We start from the raw sequence: 15,263 nt of genomic DNA, 5'->3' as shown, positions 1-15,263 counted from the left end.
ACAGTAAAAAGTGATCCATTGAAATGTTTTTATGTAGAGAATTCAGTTTTCGACTGACTTCGAATTCACACTCACTCAACCTCACGATCACAAGCAGAATCGGACTTCGCGACTAGCGCTCACGATGGGGAAACGAATTCAAACTTACTGGACCTCCTGTTCACTCTCCACTAAGGACTTCGCGCTTTGGATGGAGAAACAAATTCGAAGTAAATGGGTCTTACCTTCACTCTCCACCCAGGACTTCGGTCTCACTGGACCTCGAGTTGACGATGGGGAAACAAATTCGATCTCACTTGACCTCACTCTCACTCTCCACTCAGAACTTCACGCTCACTCGAACTCACACTTACAACATCACGCTCACGTTACCAGTCTGACCTCAAGCTCAGTCGGCTCAAACGTTCTGCTCCGTTTAATATCATGCTCACACCATTGTTTCGAACTCACGCTTACAATATTCAAACTCACTCTTACACCATCATTCAAACTCACGCTTACTTAACTTCTCGCGCAAACTCAACTTTTCTTTCATGCGTCTTCGGGTTAACCTCTCAAGTTTGAAAAACAGTGGAGTATTGAGTCTGTTAAAAATTACACTATTCGATAAAAAAATACTTTTTCTTTGGCACACGGAAGACCAGTGGCGTAGGGAAGGGGGGCCCGGAGGCCTAAGACAATACCTGATTCCAATAAAACTTTCACATAGAATTCGAATCTGCAACCAGTTTTTCTCCATCACTCTCGGTTCTCCCCTCAATTTTCTCCCCGCTTTTTTTTTTTTTTTTTTTTTTACAATTTTCATACCTGTAGCTCGGGTACTACCCTTATGTTGCATGGCTCGAACCAAGGACCATATTCTTTAATGGAGTTTGGAACCTGTTATCCATTCATTATAAACGAACATGTATTGTTTGGAGGAAGTTCATCGCCTGTTAGATGTTATTCACGTCGACATCACCAGCTGACGACAGATTTTCAATAAGGAAATAATTAATTAATTACGTTATGTCTGCTCTACTACAAGGAAGTCCTTGTATTTGTAAACAATATGTAATAAACACTGGTAGTAACTTCCTATTACCTTTTTGCCTACCAAACAGTCTCACACGCGTTAACTGGAATTCAGTTTTGTTTAGATCAGATGCTTTCTCAATGTGTTTGTTTCTACTGGACTCTCATTGTCATGCACCTACGACGAATCAATGCTCGCTTCGACCATCGACCTGGTAAACATTGACACAATAAGGAAATATTGTTGTTGACTAGTAAATACTTCGACTCTCGGAAGTCTCTCTCTTCCTAGTTTTAGTCTATGTGATCCTGACGACGTTAGCAGCCTAGTAGGAAGTATAGCTGCTTTATGTTGTGTCATCGATATGTACTTTGTCTGTGTCAATTTGGGGAATTGAATGTGCATGTCATCGAGAGAGAGCGTCACTACCATTGCTTCCTTCATGACGTCAGAGAGACAGTCGAGACAAATACACTCGAGAAAGCTCGATCTTGGTGATTTGGTCATTGCTCATTGGGACCTTCGTTACTTGGTCTTTCGTGACCGTACCTTCGGTCCGGCATTCGATGCCTTGGTCGATTGTCGGACAAGTCATCATGGAGATCTTCAAGACGCCTCGATCTACAAGTTTACGCCTTCAACTTTATATCAGGGTGAGACTGTTCTAAATTTAAGTTGCAAATCCTAGCTCTACCATCCATTCCTTTAACGTTCTCATTGCTACCACTTAATATTATTAGAATCATGTGTTTCATTTTAATCAAATTTAATAATGTTGGTAGTCCGTACTGTTTCATGGTGGTTTGCGCCGTGAGTTTCTGGTATCTCTGTGGTCCTCTCGCTGCTTCAAATTGTTTTTCCTCCCGCCTTAATGAGTAGTGGAAAATTTCCCCCGCCCACCAACCCTTCTGGAAGTAGTTTTGGATGTTTATACGCTTCTGATTTTTTTTCTTGCTGAAGTATGTTTATTTAAGTTGGTTTAGAATTTTACCTCCCGCCTCTAGAATTTTGTTAAATTTTACTTTAGTTAAACCCCCTCCCAACCGCCCTTGACTGTAGGTTTCGATTATGGCGTTGTCAGTTTGATTGTATATTTTGTATATAGAATTATTTTGATTTTTTGGGTTTACTTATTATTAGTTATGAGGAAGCTCAGTTTGTTTTTTTGAAATATTAGCGTTGATATTTTTTTTATTCTTGAGTAGTTTCGGTAACATTTTAAGAAATTTATGTGACTATTTTTGATCTCCTCGTATATATATTTCAATTATTATTATATCCTTATTTTGATAAAGTTAGTGGTTTTTATTTAATCATATTCGATATTTCTAGTTCGGTAGAGTTTTCTGTTATTTTATTTAGGATTCCAATATTCAGTGCAATTTTGGTCGTTTGTTTTTCTTAAAGACGGAAAGGAAAATTTATTTTCATTCGAATTAGTTCTTCTTTTATCGTTTGTATTCAGTTAAGAAGATTCTGCTGTGTGAATGGAGTTCGTTTACTCTAGTAAACATTACCGTAGGTCAGTACCGTACTTTGTCCTGGAATTTTCAGCTAGTATTGCTATCAGTTTCCTCTTGCGACTTTGAGTTTGATGTGTCAGCTTTCTTCGCGCTGTATGCTGTAGCGAATGTACATTTTTTAGAATGTGTTTTAATTAACATTGAGATTTATGAATGAAATGAATTAAAATTATTCTTTTGTTAATTTTAAATATCTCCTTGTTTTCCTTTTACTATTTTAACTTGTACGAAGTATTATATGACCTCATTTAGTCAGGAACATATAGATCTAAAATTTGGACATTTTATTTTAGTAATTTCTATTGTTAATGGTTTTATTATTATTAGTATTATTTTGAAAAAAGGTAGAGAGAACATATTCCTGACTGCAATTTTTAGTTATTCCTGACACCATTTTTGGAAAATTTGAGTAAGATTGTGGCATTTTTTTTCCTGCTGTATAGCACCGTTTTATATTATTCTGATGCGCTGTTTTTGAGTACTCGACTTAGTGATTTTCAGAAGTTCATTTTGGTGTTAATTTTTATTTTGGTGCTATATATTTAATGTTTTAGTTACTGCTATACCCTTAGGTAGCCTCGTCTGTTGTTTTGTGTGTTGTCCTTATGGGTAATTTTCGACTAAGAATTTTGAGATTACAGATAGATATATTTATCAGAGTTTACTATACCCATATTTTGTTGTGAGGGACGCGATGTGGACCGTTAAGGAGAGCATTTTGCCCAGGGTGCCATGTCCCGAATTTTGTCTTTTTTTTATTTTATTCCTTCAAGCATTCCCCCGTTTTGCCGCTAGCCTTTCTTTTGTGCATGCACTTGTCTTATGTTTGTGTGTGGACCATGAGTGGTTCGATTTTTGGGCGATGTGGAAGTTCCGTCCCTTTTTCATGGCTTGTTTGTTGTTTACTGCCATGATTTATTTGCTAGCGTGCATTTGGTTTTATTTGCCTTGAGATTTGTATGTCATGAAGTTAAGTAAATGATAGTAATATAAATATAAATATTCAGCTACGACTCGAATATAAGTGAGAAGATTTAAGTGTTTAATGAATAAGATGATTGATTATAAGTGTACGTATCTACGACTGTATATTATAATGCTCGTACACATCTACGACTCATATAAAGTTCACGATTTTGAGGGGATGTTTTGTGTGTTTTCTGCCTGAAGGAATAACAGGTTATGTTTAAGGGTATACACTTTTTTTTATTAATGTTATTTATTTGGAGTGAATATTTTGGTTTTGTGTTTTTGATTCTAGGAAAATCTGCACTCCAGTAAACGTCATTATGCCACATATTTTAATTATCTTTGATTTTGTCTTGTTGCCAAAATTTTTTTGAGGTCATATATGTATATGGGTATATTTTCTTTTCTTTGTTTTGTGCATGAATATTTAACTATTTAGTGCTCCATTTACTTTATATTATTGCTTGAATTTATTTGTTATACCACCTGAAGATAATTAGTAAATATTATGTGTATTTACTTGACATTGATACTATATTTTGATTTAGACCTTATCTTATGATTATCTGCCAGAGATAACCGCCATCTTATCTTTGTTTATTGTAAGTTTACTTCATACATTTGACCTAGGTTTTTACATTATTACTAGAATATGGCCGAATTCTAGTAATCCCTAATTTTGACTTTAACCTGAATGTGGTTTAATTTTTATATACCTGATTTGACTTTGCGCGCACAGATACATACTTGATTTATCGATTCACCCATACATAGGATATGTATTTCCTGATTTTGACTTTTGATATTGTTCAAGCTTGATAATGGTTGCACGTTTTTCATGCATTATTTATTTTTTGCTGCTATTTGAATTGCTATTCTGAATTTAATTTTATTAGTGCCTTTGCGAATATTAACGTCTTTCGTAAATTTATTATGCATTAGAAAAATGTTTGCTTTTTCACTTAAGTTCAATTTATTTTGAGGCAGTAATTTAATTTTGACTTATGCCTTGTGGAATTTTAATTCAGTTCATTTTAAAAGAATTTAATTTTCAATTTCAATAATTATTTTGAAAACATAATTTGTTGTGTAAATGGATTAGCCTATTGTTTATGAAGCTGACCTATCAGTGTTTACTATGCCTATGAATTTTCGTACTTTATGTAAATTTTGTTGACCTATATAATGTGTGTTATTTGCTGCTTATGTTCTTTTTTAAGTACTATTTATATTGTCCCTTGCAATTAGATTTGGTGACGGCCTTTGTTTTGGATTTAATTACTTTTGATCGGCGAGTGGCTAGGCGCCGATATCTACAAAACCCGCCTCGATGCCCTATTTTGTTTCAAGGAAATGTGAAACAAATCTTATTTCGTTTCCAGAAAGTAATTAAATTCTAAACCCTTCTGTGTTGTCCAATCTTTGATTCTTTGGATAGTTTACATTCCCCCCACATTTTTTTTTGGTAGCAAATAGGATTTTTTCACCAGTTTTTCGCATTTTAGGTTTCAAATTGATATTTTTCGAGATTTTGTTTCTACTACTGTTTTAGCTAGCCTTTTCTCCATTTGTCATTTTGTTCTCTTTTCAGGTACCTTTTGTTTTATTTGGGTTCATGGTTTGGACCCTACAACCCTTTATTTGAGTTTAGTAACCCAAAGTGCGTGGGCTCGTGACCCACAAGTGTTTGTTTACATTTTATCTAGGTCATGGGGTATGTATGACCCAGATTACTTGTTTATAGTTGGTACCATTTCCAAGTTTTGTTTTTCTTCCAGATTTCCCATTTTAGTTTCGTTCCAGCCTACGCTTTCATATTTTTTCTTTGTTTTGTCTCTTAAAGAATATTTAGTTCATTTTAAAATTGCATTTTTTTATTTATTGGTAGTTTACTTTAATCTTTAATTGGTAGCGTAATTCCTTATATACCTTACCTTAATGCAACTTAATATAAACTGTAACGTGCTACTCGTCTCACCCATATCATAATTGGAACATTAGTTGCTACGTGTGTGCTATAATGCGAAGCTGTGTTAGTACGTTATTGTTTTATATATTCATCGAACTGTGTACTCACCATCCTGCTTTCTACTCCAGCATTTTCATCCTACTACTTTGGGACATTCTTCATTACACCGTGACCACATTCACCTGACAACAAGAACTACTGTTGCATCATCGGCTGTAATGGTTGTGCTACAAGTGTGTTCCCATCCCCAGCAAGTACATCGCTTATGCCATCTCTTAGCAGTGTGGATAATTATTAGCAGTTGTTTCTACATTCTTCGTTATGGTCCAGTGGTAAGAACTTTTTTTCCCTCTCCAGCATCCGTCCATCTGTGAAACTTACCATCTGTTTTTACACCTTCACAGAGTTTGGTCACCGTCGAAACACCATGGATCTCCAGGTTTTCGCTCCCTGTTGATTCGACTTTTTTGGGGGGCGGTGATGTTGCATGGCTCGAACCAAGGACCATATTCTTTAATGGAGTTTGGAACCTGTTATCCATTCATTATAAACGAACATGTATTGTTTGGAGGAAGTTCATCGCCTGTTAGATGTTATTCACGTCGACATCACCAGCTGACGACAGATTTTCAATAAGGAAATAATTAATTAATTACGTTATGTCTGCTCTACTACAAGGAAGTCCTTGTATTTGTAAACAATATGTAATAAACACTGGTAGTAACTTCCTATTACCTTTTTGCCTACCAAACAGTCTCACACGCGTTAACTGGAATTCAGTTTTGTTTAGATCAGATGCTTTCTCAATGTGTTTGTTTCTACAGGACTCTCATTGTCATGCACCTACGACGAATCAATGCTCGCTTCGACCATCGACCTGGTAAACATTGACACAATAAGGAAATATTGTTGTTGACTAGTAAATACTTCGACTCTCGGAAGTCTCTCTCTTCCTAGTTTTAGTCTATGTGATCCTGACGACGTTAGCAGCCTAGTAGGAAGTATAGCTGCTTTATGTTGTGTCATCGATATGTACTTTGTCTGTGTCAATTTGGGGAATTGAATGTGCATGTCATCGAGAGAGAGTGTCACTACCATTGCTTCCTTCATGACGTCAGAGAGACAGTCGAGACAAATACACTTGAGAAAGCTCGATCTTGGTGATTTGGTCATTGCTCATTGGGACCTTCGTTACTTGGTCTTTCGTGACCGTACCTTCGGTCCGGCATTCGATGCCTTGGTCGATTGTCGGACAAGTCATCATGGAGATCTTCAAGACGCCTCGATCTACAAGTTTACGCCTTCAACTTTATATCAGGGTGAGACTGTTCTAAATTTAAGTTGCAAATCCTAGCTCTACCATCCATTCCTTTAACGTTCTCATTGCTACCACTTAATATTATTAGAATCATGTGTTTCATTTTAATCAAATTTAATAATGTTGGTAGTCCGTACTGTTTCATGGTGGTTTGCGCCGTGAGTTTCTGGTATCTCTGTGGTCCTCTCGCTGCTTCAAATTGTTTTTCCTCCCGCCTTAATGAGTAGTGGAAATTTTCCCCCGCCCACCAACCCCTCTGGAAGTAGTTTTGGATGTTTATACGATTCTGACTTTTTTTCTTGCTGAAGTATGTTTATTTAAGTTGGTTTAGAATTTTACCTCCCGCCTCTATGATTCCAATTTTTTTGGGGGTTTCTTAGTCATGTTTATTTGTTTTATCTTTATTGTTACAGAAATGCACATTCTAATTTTTCACAAATTCATTAATACACACACGACATTTTGCTTCAGCTTTCAAAAGGCATTGTTTCTCCAAACTACTTTATGAGAAGCTTTTTTCATCAATGTTTTTATTTTTATTTTCGACTTCTGATCTCCCCAAAACCGCGCATATACTATAATAAGGTTTAAAAATAGCCAATAATTAAACAGCATATAAAATTTTGCATATTAAAACAAATTCTTAACAGTAAATTTTTTTTCGGTTTGAAATTTGGAATGGCTTCGAAGACATTTAGAGGGTTTGAGCCCCGTCAAATAAGGCCTAGTGACGCCATGCTGTCGAAAGTAAGTGAGCGGCTAGCGTCGCAGTGTAACTTTGTACCATAGTTCTTCTTTTAATTATTTGATTTGAGTTCAGTTATTGTCTCGTTCAGCAGCTTGGCTATACGAGATACGGACCTACATCATAACGTGGAATCCGAACCATATGAGCTCCCGCCGGAAATCAAGCGCGGTCGATAGTCAGGGGCACAATTAGGTTGTAAATAATGACAGAGTTGAAGTAGGAGAATGGGGAGATGGAACAGTAAAAAGTGATCCATTGAAATGTTTTTATGTAGAGAATTCAGTTTTCGACTGACTTCGAATTCACACTCACTCAACCTCACGATCACAAGCAGAATCGGACTTCGCGACTAGCGCTCACGATGGGGAAACGAATTCAAACTTACTGGACCTCCTGTTCACTCTCCACTAAGGACTTCGCGCTTTGGATGGAGAAACAAATTCGAAGTAAATGGGTCTTACCTTCACTCTCCACCCAGGACTTCGGTCTCACTGGACCTCGAGTTGACGATGGGGAAACAAATTCGAACTCACTTGACCTCACTCTCACTCTCCACTCAGAACTTCACGCTCACTCGATCTCACACTTACAACATCACGCTCACGTTACCAGTCTGACCTCAAGCTCAGTCATCTCAAACGTTCTGCTCCGTTTAATATCATGCTCACACCATTGTTTCGAACTCACGCTTACAATATTCAAACTCACTCTTACACCATCATTCAAACTCACGCTTACTTAACTTCTCGCGCAAACTCAACTTTTCTTTCATGCGTCTTCGGGTTAACCTCTCCAGTTTGAAAAACAGTGGAGTATTGAGTCTGTTAAAAATTACACTATTCGATAAAAAAATACTTTTTCTTTGGCACACGGAAGACCAGTGGCGTAGGGAAGGGGGGGCCCGGAGGGGCCGCCCCCCCCCCAAAGAGGTCCGACAATGTACTTTGGTACTTTGATGTTTGTAATTTTTTATATATTTTTATGTTTATATATTTTTTTGTTTGTAATTTTTCTATATGTGCCTATAACAGCACTTGGGCCCCCCCCCCAAACACACATCCTGGCTACGCTACTGCGGAAGACAATACCTGATTCCAATAAAACTTTTCACATAGAATTCGAATCTGCAACCAGTTTTTCTCCATCACTGGGTTCTCCCCTCAATTTTCTCCCCGCTTTTTTTTTTTTTTTTTTTTTTTTTTTTTTTACAATTTTCATACCTGTAGCTCGGGTACTACCCTTAGGTATATAAACACACAACTTATATTGTATGTTAGCTTGATTTATACTTCGGAAGCCCTCTAAGTTTCATAAGAATCGCATTATTCTTGCTAGAGAAATAAATATATTTATTTAAAAATATGCTATGTGTACTGTTCATTTTACCATATTCATTAGTGCAGATAATATCACATATAACTTCCACAGGAAATACAATATAAGCACGGTTTATACCTCATTGGATTTGAAATAAAACATATTTTCAATGATGTATATACCGTGTAACCATTTTTTGTTTGAGAGAATATCTAGAGCAATTTTGTGGGAAATTCCCTCCAAAATGTAGTTTATAAGATTATTTTGTCTTAACTTGCTATCTGTATATAGTGATACAGAAACAGGAACTGTACTAAAACATAATTTTATGTCTACTTAATAAATAATACAAAAGAACTGAATACTTACTTACCTTAACTAAAATGTTTTATTTGAGGACTTTCTTCTCTGTTTGGCTTCCGGAACATCTCTTTTGAGTGCCTAACAGTAATCAGCTGGGCATCATTTGAGAACTCCACTGTGCCTGGTATCTCTTCTCCATGGCGGAAATGTTGATGAAATCGTTTCCCATGCTCATCACTAACAGCACCAAGGATTTCAGGAAAGAAATCGAGGTGGGAGTTTAAAAAGTGAACTTTAAGGGACATGTTGCAACCCATTTCTTTGAATGATTACAGGAAATCACTCACAATTTCACGATAATTTGGGGCTTTCTCGTTTCCTAAAAAAAATCTCTGTTAAACATTTAAATGAACACCAAGCTGCTTTGTCAACCGAAGTTAAGAGATCCTCAAATTTTTGGTCACGGATCAAACATCATATTTCGGGGACTACCCCTTCCTTGATTTTAGCGTCACTAACCCGAGGAAAGTTTTCCTTGATATAACAAAATCCTGCATTACTTTTGTCCATTGCCTTAACAAAGTTTTTGAAGAGTCCCAACTTTATGTGAAGAGGAGGTAGAATTATCTTATCAGGGCTCAACAGTAAGGAATAAACAGCATTCTTCTGTCCAGGTGTTAATACATGCGTTGGCCATTTCTTCTTAATGTAATGTTCCGCTTTGTTCCTGCTGTTCCATTCGCAGAGGAAACAACAATATTTCGTATAACCAAGATGCAAAACAATTAGCAAAGAAATAACTTTTAAATCACAGCAAACGGTTCACTTGTATTTCTCATACTGAATTTTTTCTAACACTATTTTGAAATTTTCATAGGTTTCCTTCATATTAGTTGCGTAAGCCAAAGGCACTGAAGGAAATTTGTTGCCATTGAGCAAAAGGACAGCCTTCAAAATAGTTTTGGAAGAGTCATTAAACAATCTCCACTCTGTACGTATATGTGCATGTCCGAGTGTATCCATCACAATAGAGACATGATTACAATGCACTAAATAATTTTCTTGAGAATTGTAGTTTTCAAACTGTATGACGGATCGAAAAATACACACTTTAGTGTCACGATGAAGCAGATTCCAGCCTTTCACGATGGAGCAGTCTAGAAGCAAGAAGTTCTGCCTGTCTGCCTGTATCTTGGAGAGTTTTAATTCCCGTACGACGTCATTTAGTTCACCCTGAGTTATCAGATGGGGATCAAATGTAGATGTGCTTTGTACATAAGTAGGATCATCTTCTTCATTTGGAACTTCAATAGTTGCCTCAAGTACGTAATCCTCATTTACCGGAAGATGAGCAGGAGGTAATGGTACAGGTAGTTCTTTAGTGTGGAACTGGCCTAATTGCTGATGACAAATTAGGGTACTGTACTGAGTGCTTAGATTTACTGGTTATTCCCTTTATCTGTGTCATACAAAAGTAGCAGTCTTTTTGTTCCCTCCAGATCAACGGTATTGCGAAGCTCATTTTTCGTTCGCCATTTGCCCACTCAGTCAGACGTTTCACGCAAGTACAACAAATATATTGAGGAGTCCAATTCCTATCTTGGTCTCCTACACAGCAAGTAAAATATAACTGATAATACTTCCTCACAAGTGGAGTAAAACATCGACGTTGCGATTTAAATGTCAGCTCCCCACACACATAACAGAAATTGTCCGGGTGATTTACACACTTCTTCGGCATCTTGTATCCTGTGAGGTATCACACACACATACACACACTAATCTACACTCTATCAATCATGAAGCAGCACAAACGTAATCTTACTCAGTGCAGCACCACGCAATACAATCTATTGGAACTCCACAATGCACAAACACATCAACTTACACGCGGCCACATCTAAAACACGTCCAGCTTGGACCGTCACTCAACGCTACTAACAGTCATCATGGTACGTGAGTCATCAATTTTTTATGCATTGTTGCCAGATCAAAATACGAAAAAGTTACTTATTTTCCACAGAAAGCAAGCGTATGTTTGTGCTTGTATTTGAGTATCCATCTATGTGCCGACAATAATACGTCAACGTTAGGTTCTTGTGTTTGGTAAAAGTCTTGCATATTATATTTTTATTACCTATAAATAGACACAATAGTTTATATTTCTAGACAGAATTCACATGAAATTAACGTTATTTATTAAGCAGACATAAAACTGTGTTTTAGTGCAGTTCCTGTTTCTGTATCGATATATACAAATAGCAAGTTGAGACAAAAATTCCTATAAACTACTTTTTGAAAGGAATTTCCCACAAAATCCCTCTAGAAATTCCCTGATACAAAAGTGGCGACATGGTGTACACATCATTGAAAATATGTTTTATTGGAAGTCCAATGAGGTACAAACCGTGCTTATATTATAATTTTCGTGGAAGCTATATGTGATTTTATCAGCAGTAATGAATATGATAAAATGAACAGTACATATAGCATATTTTTAAATAAATATGTTTATTTCTCTAGATAGAATAATGCGATTCTTATGAAACTTATAGGGCTTACTGAGTATAAATCAGGTTAACATACAATATAATTTGTGTGTTTTTATACCCAAGGTTACCCGAGTTACAGGTACAAAAATTGTAAAAAAAAAAAAAAAGGGGAATTTGAGGGGAAATTTCCCGAAAATTCATCTGTCACGGGGAACTGAGGGTGATGGAGAAAAACTGATTGCAGATTCGAATTCTACGTAAAAAGTTCTATTAGAATCAGGTATTTTCATTTCTGTGTTAACATCTTTTCGACTAATGCTATATAAAAGTTTCGAAATTTTGTGATTTATCTTATAAGTAGTAAAGGGTCCATACATATTGATAAAAAAATAAAGGTCACCGCCTATGTTAACAGTATCATACTTACACGACGTTACTATTGGGGAATTGCAGAATTTATTCTTTCTTATATTCAGAGTAAAATTTACGTATAGAAACCATAAAATTTCTTAAAATCAAAACTTGCGGGACTCTTGCAAGCAAGACCAAGACTAAGACTGGGTGTGCAAGACCAAGACCAAGACCACCCTGAGTGGTTTGGTCTTACATTTCCTAATCCCTAATTTAAAAATAAACTACTGAAATTGATTGTTTTATCTAATACTAAGTACATCTACATGTAACAGAATGTTTTTTAAGTAGTCCTGGCTCCTTGAATAAATTCTCTGTGAATACATAAGGTCATTCTTTCACGACTGGTTTAATATAAACAGCCATTTTAGGAAAGTTGAATCACAAGGAAGTGATTTTCTACCTAAAAAATATGCTAGTGTTATTTTATGACATATATTCTAGGGAAGAGGTTCGTTAATCTTGATTAATGGAAGAAGATAACGTAACATCAAAGTTATTTACCCTATGAAATAAGTTCTTTAGCCTCCCATGTGGTCGAATAGTTACGGTGCATGTCTGCGTTGTGAATAACTCAGAGATTGATCCCTGTTAGTTTTAACGCATTTACACTATCGTAAGACAGCTAGCAACAGTGAAGACAACAGCCTTAGTTTTTTGGGAGTGGGAAAAGCCTAATTACACCTAAAAACCTCTCTTAATATAGAAATCAAATCAATTTTTCCCAATCTGGTTGGAGATCTCTCTGGAAAATTCATCACAGAACTTTGTTAATATAAATTGTAGGTAACATACCAATGTGTTTCTAACTACGGAAATTAGTCTCACTGTTAATCAAATTATTAAAACAATGCTAATTATATGTAAAATATATCTTATTATTCTAATTAACTTACTTTCTCCTAATCTTTTTGATGTTTCCTGTGGAAAAGTCGTGGCTAGCCTTTGCGATATAAATCGTTGATAAAATACGCATTGTGTTTCTAAATACAAATGATAGCATGACGCGTTAGTCCATTTCTCAGAAAGACACTAATTACACGGAAAAACGCTCTTTATATAGTAATAAACTTAATTTCTCCCAATTTGGTTGGTGACCGCTGTGGAAAACTCGTTGCTGGCCTTTTTCGATATAAATCTTTGGTAAAATGTCCAATGTCTTTCTAAATAGAAAAGATAGTATCACTCGTTAGTCAGTTTCTCAGAAAGACGCTAATTACACGGAAAAACGCTCTTAATATAGTAATAAACTTAATTTCCCCCAATTTGGTTGGTGACCGCTGTGGAAAACTCGTTGGTGGCCTTTTTCGATATAAATCTTTGTTAAAATGTCCAATGTAAATACAAAAGATAGTATCACTCGTTAGTCAGTTTCTCAGAAAGACGCCAATTACAGGAAATAGCCTCTCTTAATAGAGGAAATAATTATTTTCTTTAAAGCTGGTTGGAGATCTCTGTGGAAAATTCTTCTCAGGACTTTGCTAATATAAATCGTAGATAACACACCAATGTGTTTCTAAATACGGAACATAGTCATACTGCTATTCAAACTCTTAGAACAAATGTAATCACACGTAAAATATCTCTTAATATTGGAATTAACTTAATTTCTCCAAATCTGTTTGAAGATTACTGTGGAAAAGTCGTGGCTAGCCTTTAATCGCGATATAAATCGTTGATAATAGAACCAATGTGTTTGTAAACACGGGAGATAGTATCAAATGTTAGTAAAACTCTTACTTAGTACCATGTTAATCACACGTAAGAATACCGCTTAATATAGGAATTAACTTAATTTCCCCTAAACTATTTGAAAGCATTAATGGGAAGTGGGGATTTGAAGATTTGAAAGGAGATCACTAACAGGATCAGATATGCAGATGATGCAGTTATAGCTAGAACCGAAGAAGAAGTACAGGAGATGATTGACAAAATGGTTGACACTGGAAAACTATATGAATGGAAATCAACATCAAGAAGTCGAAAGTCATGAGAATATCCCGAGGAAACGCTCCTTACGGGCCAGAGTGGAACAAAATGAACTTGAAGAAGTCGAGAATTTCAAGCATCTGGAAAGTACTTTCAGGAGAGAGGCTTACTGCACCTATTATATCAGGTCAAGAATAGCCACAGCCAAAGAAGCATTCAACAAGAAAAGATGACTTTTAACTGGAAGACCCAATATTGGCCTTAGGAGGAACTTATCTGGAGCATTGGACTGTATGGTTCAGAGACTTGGACATTACGGTAGTTAGAGGGGTTCGAAATGTGGTGTTAAAGGTACATGCAGAAGATAAAATGGAAGGAGAGAGCTACATACGAAGATGTTTTAAAAAGAATATTAGGGAAGAGGACACTTATAGCTAGCATCCTTCGTAGAAAGGCCAATTGGATGGGACACACCTTGCGAAAAAAAGTCTTCTTTATTCTACCATAGAAGGAAAGGTGGAAGGAAAGCGAGGAATAGAAAGAAGAAGAACACAACTGATGGATGATCTGAGAAACGGAAGAAAATATTAGGAGTTAAAAGAGAATGCTGAAGATCGAGAAACGAGTTAGAAATATTTCCGAGCCGAAATCTAAAATTAAAAATCAAACTTTTTAGTCTCAGGACCTGCCAAAAGCCAGAATATTTAATAATAATAATAATAATAATAATAATAACAACAATAATAATAATAATAATAATAATAATAATAATAATAATAATAATAATAATAATAATAATAATAATAATATGTTTCGAAATAGGTGCGCACAGGTATGGTTGGCCTTTATCGATATAAATCGTGGAAAATAACAACAAAACTAATGTGTTTTTACAAGGATCGTTGAAGGTTGACCGGGGTTTTCGTACATAAATAATCGATGAAAAGCCGGATCATGATGAAATTTGCAGGTGACGTAATGTATTTCTTCTCGAATAACTAGCGCCCTACGTGACGTATTTGGCGCACGCTTAGCAGTTGCAGCGAACATGGTCGGCAAGCAGTGTGTCTGTGGCTGTGGAGCAGTGGTGTGTAATCAAGTTTCTTGTGAAGGAGAAAATTAAACCAGCTGTGATTTTCAGAAGATTGCAAGCACCGTATGGTGCACAAACGATGCCAAGAGTGTACGAATGGTATTAACAGTTTCGCGAAAGACGGGAGCTGATGACAAATGAAATGCATGGACACATTCGCCTGACTGCAGTCACAC

The sequence above is a fragment of the Thermobia domestica genome, chromosome 3, assembly GCF_964235325.1.
Source record: "Thermobia domestica chromosome 3, izTheDome1.hap1.1, whole genome shotgun sequence".
Classification (NCBI taxonomy): Eukaryota; Metazoa; Arthropoda; class Insecta; order Zygentoma; family Lepismatidae; genus Thermobia; species Thermobia domestica.
This window is presented reverse-complemented; position numbering follows the sequence as displayed.